This window comes from Gossypium hirsutum, chromosome D01 (genome assembly GCF_007990345.1).
Source record: "Gossypium hirsutum isolate 1008001.06 chromosome D01, Gossypium_hirsutum_v2.1, whole genome shotgun sequence".
NCBI classification, from domain to species: Eukaryota; Viridiplantae; Streptophyta; class Magnoliopsida; order Malvales; family Malvaceae; genus Gossypium; species Gossypium hirsutum.
The window spans coordinates 7,948,922-7,968,484 of record NC_053437.1 but is presented as its reverse complement, the minus strand read 5'-3'; the positions used below and the strand labels follow the sequence as shown (position 1 = coordinate 7,968,484).

Here is a 19,563-nt window from a genome sequence, read left to right as displayed (position 1 = left end):
ACAAAAGCTCTATTGCTAACCTGAAATTGAATTAGGACCAAATTATAAAGATTTTAAAATATCAAGTAGATGTCACGACATCTAGGATTCCTCATCGCGATGCAACATACTGACTTGGTCTCATTGCGAAGTTAAGGGACCGACATTACAACATGACCCTTATTTTACAACAAAGTCCAATTAAGTACATATTCAACCAATCAAAACAATTCAAACATACTCGATACCAATCTCCAAAACAATTGAAGCTATTTCCAACATACATTTTGAACATATCTCATCACATGCATATATATATACATTACTTAACATGTTAACTTAGGCACTTGTGCCATTCAACATTCATTTACCAATTTAGCAAATACATTCCACACATAAACCTCAAATATGTCAACCTTTCGTACAATTCATCAAGGTATCATATTCACATATGCAAATCAACCATTGACCATTTCCAAATTACCATTTCAAACTTCAAATATAAACATGACCATCTATCATGCCAACAATTAATTTAACCTAAATACATGTCGTCTAACGAACAAAAAGAGACCTTACAAACATTGACGAGTCAAGGATCTCTGGCTAGATGCTGGAGTCAGTGCTCGAGACCTCGAGATTTACCTATACTTGCACATGGAAAAAACAAACCATATGCTGAGTGATAATGCTCTGTAGTATTTTCATGATTCAAATCAATATAACATAAGTTACACTAATTTGCATACAATCAATTTGAATTCTAACGTCAACTAAGTTATATATATATATAATGCATGTAATATTTGATTCAATTTATTAGTGTATAGGTACATATATAAATATATCACCAAAGTACCAAATGCATCATTTAAACCATCTAAACATTACTTCAATTAACTAAGTTAAACGAACTTATCACACCAACATTTCAATATTATTAATGTTTATGACTCTATTCAATGTTCAAGATTTGATCATAACACATTTCATTATCGAATTCATTCATCATTTATTCATATCGGCCTTTAGGCTAGTTTAACCGATTCGCATGATCTTTCACATGCTATCGATAATCAATTATCGTATATGTATACTTATAGTACAATTTCGTAACATTTAATCATTTCCAAGCATAATGTAACCAATTCATAATTTATATCCTTATTAATATGACTCGGACTCAAACGAATACACGAACCCCAACTAACACACCAATTTGGCATCCAATGCCTCATCGAAACGTCAAAAGAAAAATGCGTCCAAAACTCATTGACATATTGTCGAAGTAACATGTACCCAATCTATCATATGGCATGTCAACTATATCCGAATTTGCCCGAACAATTAATAGGGTAACCAATTATCCAATTTATCATATAGTTGAATTCAAATGTCATCATTTTCAATTCATCAACCAATTCATCATTTCATCATATAATATAACATATTTCAATGCCAATATCATACATTCATCAAGTTACATTATTTTCTATTATATTCAATTTAGTCTTTTATTTCAATAACTAATCTCAATTACTACAATTCTATTCAAATATTTATTGCCAACTCTCCTCAATATCATATCATGCAAAACATCAAATATACAACAATTAAATTGATCTTGAATCATAGAAATACAATCCGAAAGCTCGTTTCATTCGTCGTCGATTCTCGTCTTTCATTTCCCTCTTGATGGCCCTACGTTGTCTTTAGTTACGAATAGTAATCAATAATGACACAATATCAAATTCCATACCAAATCACATTCAATTACAAAGCTAAACATATTTTACAATTTATTGAATTTAGTCCCTAAACCCATATTTAGCATAACTTTCGATCTAAAGCTTCGGATTAAATCAGATTTCACATATATTCATTAGAGACCTCCTAATTTTCACTCCTACTGAAATTTCATAATATTTTTGCATTTTATTCAATTTGGTCCCTAATGCACAAAACTAACAATTAAGCTTTACAATTTAGTCGTTTTCATAAACTAAGCTTAATTTCTATCAAATTTACACTAAATTCATCCATTTCTCAATGATGGGAACTTTAAAAAACTTTAAAATTTTCAAAAATTAGTACATGGACTAGCTAAATCAAACCCTCATGACCTCAAATCTATAAAAATTAAAGAAAAATGGCTACGGACTTACTTGTAATTGATAGTCAAATGTATACAAGTTTCAAAAGCTTTTTTTTTCTTAGAAATGGTGGAGGGTGATGAGTTTGAATATGATGACTCTTTTTCTCATATTTTTCCACTTATTTGGCTTATATGGTTAGGTTAATTTATAATTAAACTTAATTAATTAACTTAATTATACTTAATTAAAAATTAACCATTAATTAATTTAATCTAATGAAATTTTAACATCATATCCCACTTTCATCTATTTTAAATTGTTCTATCAACCATTTTAGTCCTTTGGATAATTTCTATCAAAGTCTCCAAGCATTTTCTTAATTAAAAATCTATAGCGATTAAATATTTACAATTTAGTCCCTAGGCCCTAATTAACTTGAATTTTAGCTAAATTACTTAACCAAATTTCAATTCATCTATACACTAACTCAATGAATATCTCTATTTAATATTTACGGACTTGGTTGACGGAAATAGGGTCCCAAAACCATATTTTTTGACACCACTAAAAACTGAATCACTACAAGTCAAGCTAGACTTGAACAAACATAAGATATATTAATATCATGTTTAGGTTCAATCTGAACCTGATCCGACCTTGTACATGAGCATCTCTAGTGTGCATAAAAAAAGATATATAATTCCTTTGTGTCGAAAAATAAGTCGTAAATTTTAATGCACTCATTCATTGCTTTTGCTACTCAAAATTTTTTATTCTTTTCTTTCAACTAGCATATGGTAACTTTGAAATGATCAATAAAAATGTATTAGTTAATGGACTTGATGTCAATCAATATTTCTATCATTTGAGAAGATTTATATAATAATTAATTAATAGCAAAAAAATTATGAAAATTAGATATTAATATGAAAATTAGATAATAATCCATTACTTACACTAGTGTTTGACTTAGTCGCCGTTGCATCAAGCATTAAAGACATTATTAAAAAAGTCAATTGAGTTTTAGTTTGGTTAATATTGGTATTGTCATTATTATCAATGCATAAGGACATGAGTTTGAATACGTTGAAATGCATTTATCCTAACATTTAAGGTTTGATGAGAGATTATAGATAATTTTAAGCATTGTACAAAAAATGACATAATTAAAATGCCTATTGTTATTCATGAAACCGAACGATGACTTAGATAATAATATTAAACAACTCCAACTATTATTCAAGAATAAAAAGAATCACTTAGTAAAGGATGTTAATCGATGATAAGATTAAAACAAAAGAGAGACCAAACACTACATCAAATTCAACATACAATGGCATATCTAATGACAATTTTTTTTTTCTGTATAAAATTTTCCAAGTGAGGGAAAAAGGAAAAAGATAAGAGCTATAATTCCTTTATGTGGAAAAGGAGATCCTACCTATATTTCATAATCTTTCAGTTATGTTTCAACTAGCAGAACTTTGAAATGGTCAATACTGTTAACATTAATGGAAGACAATTAATAATGGTTGCCATTAACATTAATGGGAGACAATCAATAATGACAACCACCAACTTTGGAAAAGTGGCAAGGGATAAATTTTTTTTTGGTCCTTGAGATAATGGGCTATTTATTGTTTGGTCCTTGAACCTCAACTATAAATAGGCCTTCTCATTTCTCATTTCAATCATCCCAACCAATCTTTCTCTCTTAGTTTTCTCTCTTCTCCCATTTGAGAATTCTTAAGGAATTCTATTTGTTTGTAATACTTTGGAGATAGTAAAGTTATCATCTGGTGTTAGTGCCCGAGGACGTAGGTATAATTTACCGAACCTCGTTAAAACTCTTGTGTTCTTTCTTGTCAAACATGTAAGGAAAGACTTGGTATTTAAGAGATCCATGTGATCCACCTCTCTTTCCTGGGAATTGAACTTTGTGTGATTTTTTAGTACAATAATTTACACGCTTCCGACCCTATTGGAACAACAAATACAAATGTATTAATGAATGCCACATCTAACTGCATTATAGTGGACTTGAGGTCAACCGATACTCTTTCATTTGAGAAGAATTATACCTAATTACTTAATAGCCAAAAAATCTATGCAGATTAATATGACTATAAACTATAGCACTTATTGTTTTATTTATCTTTTAAATTTGATATAAGATTAATTGGGATCAATAATACAATATGATAATAAAAAATTGTGCTTTCTCTGCAATTATTATAAAAAAAGACCTAGTTTAGAATTTAGTTCTTAAAAGTATATCTGTTTTTCAATTTTAGTATCTATTTTTTTTAATTTGGTACATAAAATATTAATTTTCTCGATTTTTGGTTCATTTTACAACGGACGTTACAAAAAACTGTTAGGTAACTTTGGTCAATGAAAAAGTACCATGTGGCATGTTATCGTTAATGAAAAAATGACACATGACAATTAGGTTATTTAAAATAAAAACATTAAATTTAAATTTAAATTAAAAAGTTATAATATTTAAATATTAATTTTTTTGGCTTTGACTCACAGTTGACTAGTATTGAAAAAGTAGAACCTTCGATAAACCAAAAAAAAAAGATGGAGATACATGTGTTTGAAAAACTTTTTGAAACTCAAAAATGAAAGTTTTTGAGGTGTTTCGAGGGGTTTGATTCGATTTGCACAACTCAAGGGTAAGTTAAGGGATATCAGATTTAACACTTTAATTGTTCTTTGATACTTAAGTAAGTTAAGGATCCATGACTATGGAGAGAGTACAAGATGAGAGACAAGCAATACCTCATGGTCCCATGATTGGTCCTCAAGCTTCCTTTTTATTTGTTGTTGGTGTAAGAAATGATCCCACATTGTACGAGTTAGTAATGCTTAACAATTAGCATATTTGTCCTTATTATTATGATCTAACAAGTCATTTGAGACTTAGGGTCAATGTTGCTATCTTCCATTAACAAAATTGAATTGTAACTAAAATCAAATCATTGCAAATTAGAAATTAATACATCAACTACATAATAAGAGTCTATTTTCCTTCTAAAATAATTGTTGTAGAAAATGATTTTTTTTCCTGAGATCCTTCACTATTTAATAAATAAATTTGAAGTTGAAATAAGTTGGGTTTTTAAATGGAGGGTGAAGTTTTTCTAGTATCGTTTTCTTCATCCACAAGATTAAAACCTAAAAATACATCGATCTTCTTACTACTGGACCCAACAAGTGTCAATGACATCAAACAAATCATATTTTCATATATTATAAATATTATAAGAAAAATTAAAATCAAATCATTAGAAATTAGAATTGATATATCAACTATGCAATAAAAGTCTATTTTCTTTCTAAAAGAATTGTTGTTAGATAAGATTTTTTTTTTCATAAGATCCTAAATGGAGGTTAAATTTTTTTTTTGAAATTATTTTTTTATCTATAATATTCGAATTCAAAAACGCATTAAACTCTTTACTACTAGACCCAACAAGAATCAATACCATCAAATAAATTATGTTTTTATATATTATATACATAATTAAACATAAATTTGATCAAGAAATTTTCTCTTTACCTATTCAATCCATAAAGTCCATCACTAATAATATTTCTAATTTTCCTAGTGAGAGAATAATGAAAGCGATAACCGCTACAAATTTGATTTTGAGTGGAAATATGGGCCATAAAAAGCTATAATCCATTGCCTACCGTGGAAATTTCTTCAGTCCTCCCTTTGTCAATTTTGCTAGTTTAATAGAGTGAATAATAGTTTATTAACAAATTACCTTTGAAAAGTAGCCACAACTATAAATAGTAGTCGAAAGAAAGGCCATGCTTAACACAAAATACCTACTATTAACAACAACAATATACCCCCCAAAATGAAAGCATTATTAGTGATGGTATGCATTCTCCTGGCTTCCACTCTCTTTATCCCTACTTCGACTATGGCTCGACAACTGGGGGAGAAGGGTAAGTAATTACATCAACAAATTTATTATTTGTATAGGAATCTCTAATTTTATTTTATATAATCAACCAGCAATATATTTACAAACGATAACTTAATCCAATTACTATTAAATAGCTTTGAATTTAAGTGTTCTATGTTCATTGTCTAATTATATTGATTTTTTCCTTTATAATTGATCTAGAAGGATAAGACACACAATGAACAAATTTAATATTTTTATTCTATTTTTCATTTCTTTTACATCTTAAAGCAATATATATAGTAAAATTACAATCAAATAATGTTGAACATTATATGGATAAGAACTTGGATGAGTTGTGTTGATTAGCCAATTCTATTAAGTTTTTCTTACATATGGATGGTTGTAATTATATATAGGCTAAGAGTATATAAGCACCTGAATTTTGTCGAAAAAATCAATACGTCCCTCAATGAAAAGCGCATACAATTAAATCCTCAAAATTTCAAATTGCATCAACTAAGTCCTTTGATCATTGCCGTGCTGATGTGATTATCAATAATGCTCACATGACGCTCCACTTCAATGAAAATTGCTGACATCAACAAAATAAAAAAAATCAAAATTTTTGAAAAATAAAAAATTCAAAAGAAATTTATTTTTTTACTAAAATGAACCTGGACAAATAGTTGTCCAGTGTCATTTAGACATAAAATTTTTAAAAAATTACAAAAATGTTATTTTTTAAAATTATAAATAAATAGTTTTAATTTTATTAAATTTGTAAAATATTTTTAAAATTTATCAAAATATTAAATAAAATTTTAAAAGTTCAAAAAATATTTTAGAAAATAAATAAATAAAAATAAATTTTGGAGTAAACCTTTTAACGATTTTATTTTTTTGAATTTTATTAATATTTTTATAAATTTTAATAATGTTTTACAAATTTATAAAATTATATTTTTATAATTTTGAAAAAAATTAAATCTAAAACAGATTTGGACAAATGATTGTCTAATTCATTCTAGTAAAAAAAATTAAATATATTTAATTTTTTTAAATGTTTTTTTTTGCTGACTTGGAGTACTGCATCAATGTTGTTAATGGCCATATCAGTGCTGCAACGATCAAAGGGATTATTTGATGCAATTTGAAGGCTTAATTAAATGCATTTTTTATAGAACGCTTAATTTATTTTTTCACAAAATTTCAAGGACTTTATACCCTTTAGCTATATATATATAATGGGAAATATATGGTTGCTAATTTTGCAGACATCAATATTGATCCACCAGTGTTTACCCCTCCTAATTGTGGCCGTGGAAAGCCTTATGAGAACTGCATACCAGCTACAAATCCTCCTAAGAGGGAGTGTCCCATAATTTATAGAAGAGGTCGCGACTGCCAGGAGTTGCCAACGAAACCTTGAATGCAATGGGCAAGCTATAGGATCCATTGGCGAAATTGTAATGTGAATAAATAAAAACCAGATCATGAAGTTGCATTACCTGCCCATGATTTGTGTTTTTTTAAAGACTATTATGTAGTTTGTTTCATCATATGTAGTGTGTCTGCAATAACGAGTTACTATGAGCTCATCAACATTGGCTTCTCAAGGCTTTCAAGTACTCTCCCATGTATCTAAATCAAAGTCTTCCTCTGGAAGAATTTCTTTTGATAATTCAAGCTACCTTCAAACTGCTTGTACGTTCATGTGATGCTTGATTTTGGAGTTACTTTATTATAAATTTCAACCTTCCTTTCTAATATTTTTATTGGGTAAACTACGTTTTTCAATTATGAGATTATTTTTATTTTTGTCACTTAATTAAAACTTTTTTAATTTAGTTACTAACCTTTTTGAAATTTAAATTTTTAGTCCTACTGTTAAGTCAGTATGAAAAGTTTGATGCATGAGTGTTAGCTCAATAAACATTAATATTGTCATTGTAATCGATGCATGAGGACGTGAGTTTAAGCACGTTGAAACACATTTATTCTCCCATTTAAAGGTTGAGGAAGGATTATAAATAGTTTTAAGCATTATACAAAAAAAAGAAGAAGAAGATATTATTGAAATGCCTATTGTATACTCATGAAACCAATATTATTGATCTAAATGATGACTTAGATAACAATATTGAACAACTCCAACTATTATTCCGGGGTAAAAAAGAATCACTTAATAAAGGATGTTAGTGGAGATATCAATGATGAGATTAGAACTAGAGAGAGACCAAACACTACATCAAATTCAACATACAATGGCATAACTAGTGGTGCTTTTAGAAAAAAATGTATGAAATTACCAATTTTCACTCCTATTGAAATTTAATAACAGTTTTGCATTTTATTCAATTTAGTCTTTAATGTACAAAATTAACAATTAAGTTTTACAATTTAGTCGTTTTCATAAACTAAGTTTAATTTCTATCAAATTTACACCAAATTCATCCATTTTCTAATGATGGAAACTTTTAAAAACTTTAACAGATTTAAAAATTAGTACATGGGCTAACTAAATCAAACTCTCATGACTTAAAATATTGGAAATCATCCATATTTATAGAAAGTCAAAGATATGAGTATCAGAAAGATATGGGTATCAGAATCAGAGATTTAAGGCACCAAAAGTGGGATTGAGATTTGGCATAAGATAATTGTAACTTTGATCCCTAAACCTCAACTATAAATAGGCCTAACCATTTCTCTTTTTCATCATCCCAAATTTGTCATTCTCTACTTAAGGCATTGTTTTCTCTCTCCCTCTTTGTAAATTGTCACTTGTATTTTGGAGTGAAGTATATTTGGTAGTGCCCGAGGATATAGGCAAAATTTGCTGAACCTCGTTAAATTCTTATGTTCTTTATTGTATTATTCTGCATGAATTGTGAGTGTGATTGTAGTGATTTATTGTGCTATTAAATTACGATAGAGGAATATTCTGGCTAGGAAAGACCTGGTACTTAAGCGATCCTTGTGATCCACCTCTCTTTCCTGGGAATTGAACTTAGTGTGGTTTTTTAGTACAATAATTTTACTCTTTTACACGCTTCCGCACAACATAAAATCTATAAAAATCAAAGAAAAAAGACTAATAACTTGCTTATAATTTATAGTCGAATGTATAAAAGTTTCAAAAGCTTTTTCCTTTCTTAGAAATGGTGGACGGTGATGAGATTGAAGATGATGACTCTTTTTTCTCATCTTTTTCCACTTATTTGGCTTATATGGTTTGTTTAAAATATAATTAAACTTAATTAATTAACTTAATTAAACATTAAACATTAATTTATTTAATCTAAAGACATTTTAATATCACATCCCACTATCGTATATTTCAAATCGGTCTATCAACCATTTTAGTCTTATAGGTAATCGCTATTTAAGTTGTAACACCCCTTACTCGTATTCCGGCTCGGAACAGAGTATGAGGTATTACTAAGTTTTTTAAAAAAAATTTCGACAGCATTTCTGCTTAATTTTGCTTAAACCTCTTGCAAATTTAAATCACAATCCAATATATATATATCAACCAAACTCATTTATAATAATACTCACAATTTAACTATTAATGAACACCACATTTTAAATCAAACCATAACATATATTTACATGATGATTCCATATTTCATAGGTCGTCTATACATGCCATAATTTTCCGGAACGATAGTAGCAAAATACCCCAAGTGTGAAGGATAGTGTGGATGATTGTCTGACTTCGTTCCAAATTTCCGAGTTGTCGGAAGTCACTATAATCAAGGGAAAAATAAAATCGAGTAAGCATATAGCTTAGTAAGTAAACACATGATAAATAAGTAATTACTCACATAACTACACCAAAATATAAACTTATTCATGAATAACTTCATTGTTTAGGCAATTTCCAGCAAACTGTTTTTCTGCGTCATAGTCGCTAATTTATTTTTATCCGGAGCTACAGGGCTCCAAATTGAGTTTTGTAAATTTTCCCTGAAACTAGACTCATATACCATTTCACCATAAAAATTTCAGAATTTTTTACCCATCCAATTAGTACAGTTTATTCATTAAAACTTCCCCTGTTTCACTGCCCAACGGTTCTGACCCTTCCTCAAAAAAATTCACTTAACTCTCTGTACAAAATTTTAAAAATGGTTTCGCTTGTTTCTATTAAAAATAGAGTCAATAAGGAATCCAGGAATATAAATTTCACACCATAATTATTTTTTTACAATTTTTGGTGATTTTCCAAAGTTAGAACAGGGGATCCCGAAATCAATCCAGCCCTGTTTCAGTAAAAATTCAGATATCTCCAAAAATACAACTCTTTTGCTTATTCTATTTATTTCATATGAAAATAGACACATTCAGCTTCAATTTCATATATTATTCAGCTTCCCATTCATTTTCCACCATTTATGGTGATTTTTCAAAGTTACCCATCTGCTGTTGTTCAACACAGTTTATAACTAAATCGTTCTTTTTTTTGTTTTTGATATTTTCTCCCATCTCATACATGGATCGATTTAGTATCCAACTCAATATTTGCCCCATAAAAATTTCCACCATATGGCAATATTCACCTTCCACACTTTTTCGTTGAGCACTCGGAATGTTAACCGTTATTGGTGGATCTCGCACTTAGCACCACCACTTAATCGGGGAATCAGCACTTAGCAACCCCTTGGGGGAATCAGCACATAGCAACCCCCTTTTTATTTCAGAGATACGGTGGATATCGCACTTAGCACCACCAATGAACCGGGGAATCAGCACTTAGCAACCCCTCGGGGGAATCAGCACATAGCAACCCCCTTTCACATTTCAAAGATACGGTGGATATCGCACATAGCACCACCAATGAATCGGGGAATCAGCACACATCAACCCCTTTATGTACAACATACTTCGGCTTATTCCGAGTGTTCAACCCATAAATCATATATTGCAACTCTTTACCACCTTTCCCGATTTAACAACATTTTTAGGATATGGCCAAACATTTATTTTAATTCCAAATAAATCTCAACATATATCAATTAATGTCAAAATAATACATCAAGTCACGTGTTTACTTACCTCGGTGTAAAATATCGTAATTTTGCACTTCACTCCACTATCTTTTCTTTTCCTCGTTTGAGATAATCTTCACGTCTTTCTTGATCTATAATAGCAAATTTAACTCATTTAATGTTCACATTCATTAAAATAATCCACCACCCAACTTTTTGAAAAATTACAATTTTGCCCCCAAACTTTTGCATAATTACACTTTTGTCCCCAAGCTCGGAAATTAAACTTCATCACTTATTCTTAGGTTTTATGACATGCTGAACATTTTTCCCTTCTATGGCAACATCAAATTCTCACTCTAACATACACTTATGAACAATAATTATTTTTACTGATTATGCCTATTTACCCGTTTTCGCTTAAAATCGCTTAGCAAAAGTTGTTTAACATAATTTATAGCTTCATATTCCACCATAAAACAGCAAAATAAACACATTTCACCTATGGGTATTTTTCCAAATATGAGCCCTAACACGAATTATTGCTAGAATAAGCTAAACCGAGTTACGAGGATTCCAAAAATGCGAAGAACATTAAAAACGGGGCTAGGATGCACTTACTATGAGCTTGAGAAAGAAAAGAAACCTTAGCTATGGCTTCCTTCAAATTTCGGCAGCAACTAATGAGGAAGATGATGATTTTTGTCATCTTTTTCCCATTTTATTTTTTTTATTACCAAATGACTAATATGCCCCCACTTAAAAAAATCTATTTCTCTCATTTCTTATGTCTATTTTTGTCCATCAACTAACTAATGGTCTAATTACCACATAAAGACCTCCAATTTAAAATTTCATATCAATTAGATACTTCTACATATAGAACTCAACTTTTGCACTATTTACAATTTAGTCCTTTTGACTAAATTGAGTGCCCAAACGTCGAAATTTTCGAACGAAATTTTTACGAAAATTTTCCGTGAAATTGTAGATCATAAAAATATAATAATAACCATATTTTCCCTTGTCGGATTTGTGGTCCCGAAACCACTATTCCGACTAGGCCCAAAATCGGGCTGTTACAACTCTCCCCCCTTAAGGATTTTCGTCCCCGAAAATCTTACCGGAAAAGAGATTTGGGTACTGTTTCCTCATAATTTCCTCCGGTTCCCACGTAGCTTCCTCCATCCCATGTTTTTGCCACAGTACTTTTACTAAGGATACACTTTTATTCCTTAACTGCTTGACTTCCCGAGCCAAAATCTTTATTGGTTCTTCCTCATAAGTCATATCTGGTCTGACCTCAATCTCTGTAGGGGAAACTATATGTGAAGGATCCGAACGGTAACGTCGCAACATCGACACATGAAACACATTATGTATCTTTTCCAACTCCGGTGGTAAAGCTAACTGATATGCTACAGGGCCAACTCTCTCGGTAACTTCATATGGTCCAATAAATCGTGGACTTAGTTTGCCTTTACGACCAAATCTCAGAATCTTCTTCCATGGAGACACCTTCAAGAACACCTTATCACCTACTTGAAACTCAATTTCTTTTCTCTTTAAATCCGCATACGACTTTTGCCGATCTGAGGCAGCCTTTAAACAGTCACGAATTATTTTCACCTTTTCTTCAGTTTCTTTCACCAAGTCGACTCCATGAATCCGGTTCTCATCGAGCTCAGTCCAATATAAAGGAGTTCTACACTTACGCCCATATAATGCTTCATACGGTGCCATTCGTATACTTGACTGATAGCTATTGTTATAAGCAAATTCAACCAATGGTAGATATTTCTCCCAACTGCCTTTCAATTCTAAAATACAACACCGGAGCATATCTTCAAGAATTTGAATCACCCTTTCCGATTGCCCGTCAATTTGCGGATGAAACGCAGTACTGAAATTCAATTTTGTACCCAAGGCTTCCTGCAACTTTATCCAAAACCTCGAAGTAAATCTCGGATCTCTATCCGATATAATAGATTTAGGCACCCCATGTAATCTCACTATTTCAGCAACATATAATTCTGCCAACCTGTCAAGTGAGTAATCAATGCGTATCGGAATAAAATGAGCCGACTTTGTCAATCTATCAACAATTACCCAAATAGCATCTTTCTTCTTTGGAGTTAAAGGCAATCCTGTCACAAAATCCATCGTAATACTATCCCACTTCCACTCTGGAATTGTTATCGGTTGAAGTAAACCCGATGGTACTTGATGCTCAGCCTTCACTTGTTGACAGATTAAACACTTTGATACAAATTCCGAGATATCCTTTTTCATGCCTGGCCACCAATACAACTTCTTCAAATCATTATACATTTTCACACTACCCGGATGAACTGACAAGTCACCACTATGTGCCTCACATAAAATGGTCTGAATTAACTCATCATTTCTTGGTACACATACTCTATCCCGGAACATCAAGCAATCATCTGAACCAATTTGAAAATCTGAGTCAACACCTGCTTCACACTGAGCTCTCTTGGCTTGCAATTTACTGTCATTCTTTTGAGATTCCCGAATTTGCTGAAGAAATAATGGTCTAGCTCTCAATTCAACCAACATTGAGCCATCATCAGATAAAGTTAACATCGTACCCATAGCTCTCAAAGCAAATAAAGATTTTCTGCTCAAGGCATCAGCAACCACATTAGCTTTCCCGGGGTGATAATCAATCACTAGCTCATAGTCTTTGATTAGCTCGAGCCATCTTCGTTGCCGCAAATTCAAATCTTTTTGGCTCATCAAATACTTCAAACTCTTATGATCAGTGAAGATTCGGCACTTTTCACCATACAAATAATGACGCCAAATTTTTAAAGCAAAAACAATGGCAGCCAATTCTAAATCATGCGTCGGATAATTCTTCTCATGCGGTTTCAATTGTCTCGAAGCATAAGCTATTACTTTGCCCTCTTGCATTAACACACACCCAAGACCATTCAACGATGCATCACTGTAAATTACAAACTCCTTCCCGGACTCAGGTTGCACCAACACTGGCGCCTCAGTCAATAATGCCTTCAACTTTTCAAAACTCTGTTGACATTTATTGGTCCATTCAAACTTGACATTCTTCTGCAGTAACTTAGTCATAGGAGAAGCAATCATCGAAAATCCCTTGACAAAGCGTCTGTAATACCCAGCTAAGCCCAGAAAGCTTCTAACTTCTGTCACATTCTTTGGTGGCTCCCAATCAACAATTGCTGAAATTTTGCTTGGATCAACCCGAATACCTTCACTTGAAACTATATGTCCCAAGAATCCAACCTCACGAAGCCAAAACTCACTTTTGCTGAATTTAACATACAATTTCTTTTCTCTCAGAATCTGCAACACAGTTCTTAAATGTTCTGCATGCTCAGATTCATCCCGAGAATAGATTAAAATATCATCTATGAACACCACCACGAACTTATCCAAGTACGGCCGAAAAATTCGGTTCATCAAGTCCATAAAAATAGCTGGAGCATTTGTTAACCCAAAAGGCATTACCAGAAATTCATAGTGTCCATACCTTGTTCTAAAGGCGGTTTTCGGCACATCAGACTCTTTAACTCTTAACTGATAGTAACCAGACCTCAAATCAATCTTAGAAAACACTGTTGCCCCTTTTAATTGATCAAATAAATCATCAATTCTCGGCAAAGGATACTTGTTCTTTATAGTCACCTTGTTGAGCTGACGATAGTCAATACAAAGTCTCATAGAGCCGTCCTTTTTTTTCACAAATAACACAGGAGCACCCCAAGGAGAAAAACTCGGTCTCACAAATCCTTTATCTGTCAACTCTTGTAACTGAGCTTTTAATTCCTTCAACTCAGTCGGAGCCATTCGATACGGTGCAATAGAAATCGGTGCAGTACCAGGTAACAGATCAATAGAAAACTCAACTTCTCTAATCGGAGGTAACCCAGGCAATTCCTCTGGAAATACATCTGGAAATTCACAAACTACCGGCACTGATTCAAGCTTCGACCCAGTAATATCCGTGTTCAGCACATAAGCAAGATAAACTTCACATCCCTTTCTCAAGTATTTCTGAGCAGACATGTGCGAAATCACCATAGGCAACTTATTCGGCTCCTTTGTTTCAACCCGGAGAATTTCACCGTTTTCACAATTTAATTCAAGAATTTTCTGTCTACAATTTACCTTGGCATCATGCAATATCAACCAATCCATCCCCAAAATAACATCAAACTCATCAAATGGTAACAACATCAAATTAGCCGGGAAACAGTGACCTTGAATCATCAGGGGACAATTCTTGCAAACCTTATCGACTAAGACATATTTGCCTAAAGGATTTGATACTTTAACTACAAATTCAGTGTTTTCAACAGGCAATTTCTTACTAGACACCAAATTCATGCATATATATGAATGAGTAGAGCCGGGATCAATCAAAGCAATAACATCAATATCATGAAGAGAAAATGTACCAGTAATCACATCGGGAGATGAGGCATCCTCTCGAGCGCGTATAGCATAAGTCCTGGCAGGCGCTCTAGTTTTTGATCCTCCAGCTGCATCTTTTATCACACTCTTACCACTGGCTTTGCTTCCCACATTTCTCGGTGGTCTGCCTCTACTGACAACATCACCCGATCCAGCTCTTTGTAATCTTTCTTCTTCTATTCTCTCAGGGCAGTCTTTTACATAATGCTCTTGGGAACCACATCTGAAACAAGCTCGTTTAAATCCCCAACACTCACCAGTATGTCGCCTGCCACACTGTTGACATTCAGGTCTGGTGTTTCCTACATTACCCACACTTGCCACTGAGGTAGCTCGAGTTGTAGTTCCGGAATATGACCTCCCTCGGTCTCTGCGTGAATACCCAACTGAACCGGTTGGTCGTGGATCCATCCCTTTAAACTTCTTCGGGTGAGATTGAAATGTTCTGCCCATTGACCTCTTCCTTACATCTCGAGCTTCCATCTCTACCCTTCTCTTTTCTCTATTCAGCTCTTCAGCTTTGCAAGCACGATCAACTAATACCACAAATTCTTTTAACTCTAAAATTCCAACATGTAATCTGATGTCTTCATTTAGCCCCTCTTCAAATCTTTTACACATAATAGCCTTCGTAGGCACACATTCCTGGGCATATTTACTAAGCCGGACAAACTCCCGTTCATATTCTGCTACTGACATTCGGCCCTGTTTCAATCCGAGAAACTCTTTGCGCTTCTGATCAATAAACCGTTGGCTTACATATTTCTTTCTGAATTCTTCCTGAAAGAAGTCCCAAGTAACTCTTTCTTTTGGAACCACCGTTATTAATGTTTTCCACCAACGGTGTGCCGAATCCTTCAATAAAGACACAGCACATTTCAAACATTCCTCAGGAGTACAAGATAATTCATCAAATACCTGGATAGTATTTTCAAGCCAAAACTCGGCTTTTTCCGGATCATCATCAACATTGGCCCTGAAATCTTCAGCCCCATGCTTTCGAATTCTATCAACGGGTGGTTTACTTGATCTCACCAATTCAGCACTTCGTGGAGCTACGGGGACCGGCGGAGGAATAGGAGGGGGTGGAGGAGGTGGAACATTCGGATTTACACGGACATATTCTGTATACCAATCACTCATCATTCGGAGGAAGGCTTCTCGAGCCTCATCCTGTCCATGTGTCTCATGTCTACTCTCTTCATGCGCGGTCCCTTGTGCGGGAACCGGCGTGTTACTTTCAACATCATCTGCCATACTTCGATTAGGATCCATTTACTATATAAAACAAAATTTTAAATTGTCAGAAATCATCACACTATCACAATATATTGATGGCATGTATAGACTGACTTTCACACATATTTTATTGGTCCGAGAACCGACTAAACCGTAGCTCTGATACCACTAAAATGTAACACCCCTTACTCGTATTCCGGCTCGGAACAGAGTATGAGGTATTACTAAGTTTTTTTAAAAAAATTTCGACAGCATTTCTGCTTAATTTTGCTTAAACCTCCTGCAAATTTAAATCACAATCCAATATATATATATCAACCAAACTCATTTATAATAATACTCACAATTTAACTATTAATGAACACCACATTTTAAATCAAACCATAACATATATTTACATGATGATTCCATATTTCATAGGTCGTCTATACATGCCATAATTTTCCGGAACGATAGTAGCAAAATACCCCAAGTGTGAAGGATAGTGTGGATGATTGTCTGACTTCGTTCCAAATTTCCGAGTTGTCGGAAGTCACTATAATCAAGGGAAAAATAAAATCGAGTAAGCATATAGCTTAGTAAGTAAACACATGATAAATAAGTAATTACTCACATAACTACACCAAAATATAAACTTATTCATGAATAACTTCATTGTTTAGGCAATTTCCAGCAAACTGTTTTTCTGCGTCATAGTCGCTAATTTATTTTTATCCGGAGCTACAGGGCTCCAAATTGAGTTTCGTAAATTTTCCCTGAAACTAGACTCATATACCATTTCACCATAAAAATTTCAGAATTTTTTACCCATCCAATTAGTACAGTTTATTCATTAAAACTTCCCCTGTTTCACTGCCCAACGGTTCTGACCCTTCCTCAAAAAATTCACTTAACTCTCTGTACAAAATTTTAAAAATGGTTTCGCTTGTTTCTATTAAAAATAGAGTCAATAAGGAATCCAGGAATATAAATTTCACACCATAATTATTTTTTTACAATTTTTGGTGATTTTCCAAAGTTAGAACAGGGGATCCCGAAATCAATCCAGCCCTGTTTCAGTAAAATTCAGATATCTCCAAAAATACAACTCTTTTGCTTATTCTATTTATTTCATATGAAAATAGACACATTCAGCTTCAATTTCATATATTATTCAGCTTCCCATTCATTTTCCACCATTTATGGTGATTTTTCAAAGTTACCCATCTGCTGTTGTTCAACACAGTTTATAACTAAATCGTTCTTTTTTTGTTTTTGATATTTTCTCCCATCTCATACATGGATCGATTTAGTATCCAACTCAATATTTGCCCCATAAAAATTTCCACCATATGGCAATATTCACCTTCCACACTTTTTCGTTGAGCACTCGGAATGTTAACCGTTATTGGTGGATCTCGCACTTAGCACCACCACTTAATCGGGGAATCAGCACTTAGCAACCCCTTGGGGGAATCAGCACATAGCAACCCCCTTTTTATTTCAGAGATACGGTGGATATCGCACTTAGCACCACCAATGAACCGGGGAATCAGCACTTAGCAACCCCTCGGGGAATCAGCACATAGCAACCCCTTTCACATTTCAAAGATACGGTGGATATCGCACATAGCACCACCAATGAATCGGGGAATCAGCACACAGCAACCCCTTTATGTACAACATACTTCGGCTTATTCCGAGTGTTCAACCCATAAATCATATATTGCAACTCTTTACCACCTTTCCCGATTTAACAACATTTTTAGGATATGGCCAAACATTTATTTTAATTCCAAATAAATCTCAACATATATCAATTAATGTCAAAATAATACATCAAGTCACGTGTTTACTTACCTCGGTGTAAAATATCGTAATTTTGCACTTCACTCCACTATCTTTTCTTTTCCTCGTTTGAGATAATCTTCACGTCTTTCTTGATCTATAATAGCAAATTTAACTCATTTAATGTTCACATTCATTAAAATAATCCACCACCCAACTTTTTGAAAAATTACAATTTTGCCCCCAAACTTTTGCATAATTACACTTTTGTCCCCAAGCTCGGAAATTAAACTTCATCACTTATTCTTAGGTTTTATGACATGCTGAACATTTTTCCCTTCTATGGCAACATCAAATTCTCACTCTAACATACACTTATGAACAATAATTATTTTTACTGATTATGCCTATTTACCCGTTTTCGCTTAAAATCGCTTAGCAAAAGTTGTTTAACATAATTTATAGCTTCATATTCCACCATAAAACAGCAAAATAAACACATTTCACCTATGGGTATTTTTCCAAATATGAGCCCTAACACGAATTATTGCTAGAATAAGCTAAACCGAGTTACGAGGATTCCAAAAATGCGAAGAACATTAAAACGGGGCTAGGATGCACTTATATGAGCTTGAGAAGCAAAGAACCTTAGCTATGGCTTCCTTCAAATTTCGGCAGCAACTAATGAGGAAGATGATGATTTTTGTCATCTTTTTCCCATTTTATTTTTTTTATTACCAAATGACTAATATGCCCCCACTTAAAAAAATCTATTTCTCTCATTTCTTATGTCTATTTTTGTCCATCAACTAACTAATGTCTAATTACCACATAAAGACCTCCAATTTAAAATTTCATATCAATTAGATACTTCTACATATAGAACTCAACTTTTGCACTATTTACAATTTAGTCCTTTTGACTAAATTGAGTGCCCAAACGTCGAAATTTTCGAACGAAATTTTTACGAAAATTTTCCGTGAAATTGTAGATCATAAAAATATAATAATAACCATATTTTCCCTGTCGGATTTGTGGTCCGAAACCACTATTCCGACTAGGCCCAAAATCGGGCTGATTACA

The 19,563-nt window shown here is 32.8% G+C and overlaps 1 long non-coding RNA gene across 1 annotated transcript; it reads left to right on the top strand.

Moving 5' to 3' along the window:
- Positions 1-5,812: 5,812 nt before the first annotated feature.
- On the top strand, positions 5,813-7,715 carry LOC107917539 (uncharacterized). The gene is made up of 2 exons (XR_001689747.2): positions 5,813-6,041; positions 7,279-7,715. It is a non-coding gene; the product is annotated as an uncharacterized lncRNA (long non-coding RNA).
- Positions 7,716-19,563: the final 11,848 nt, after the last annotated feature.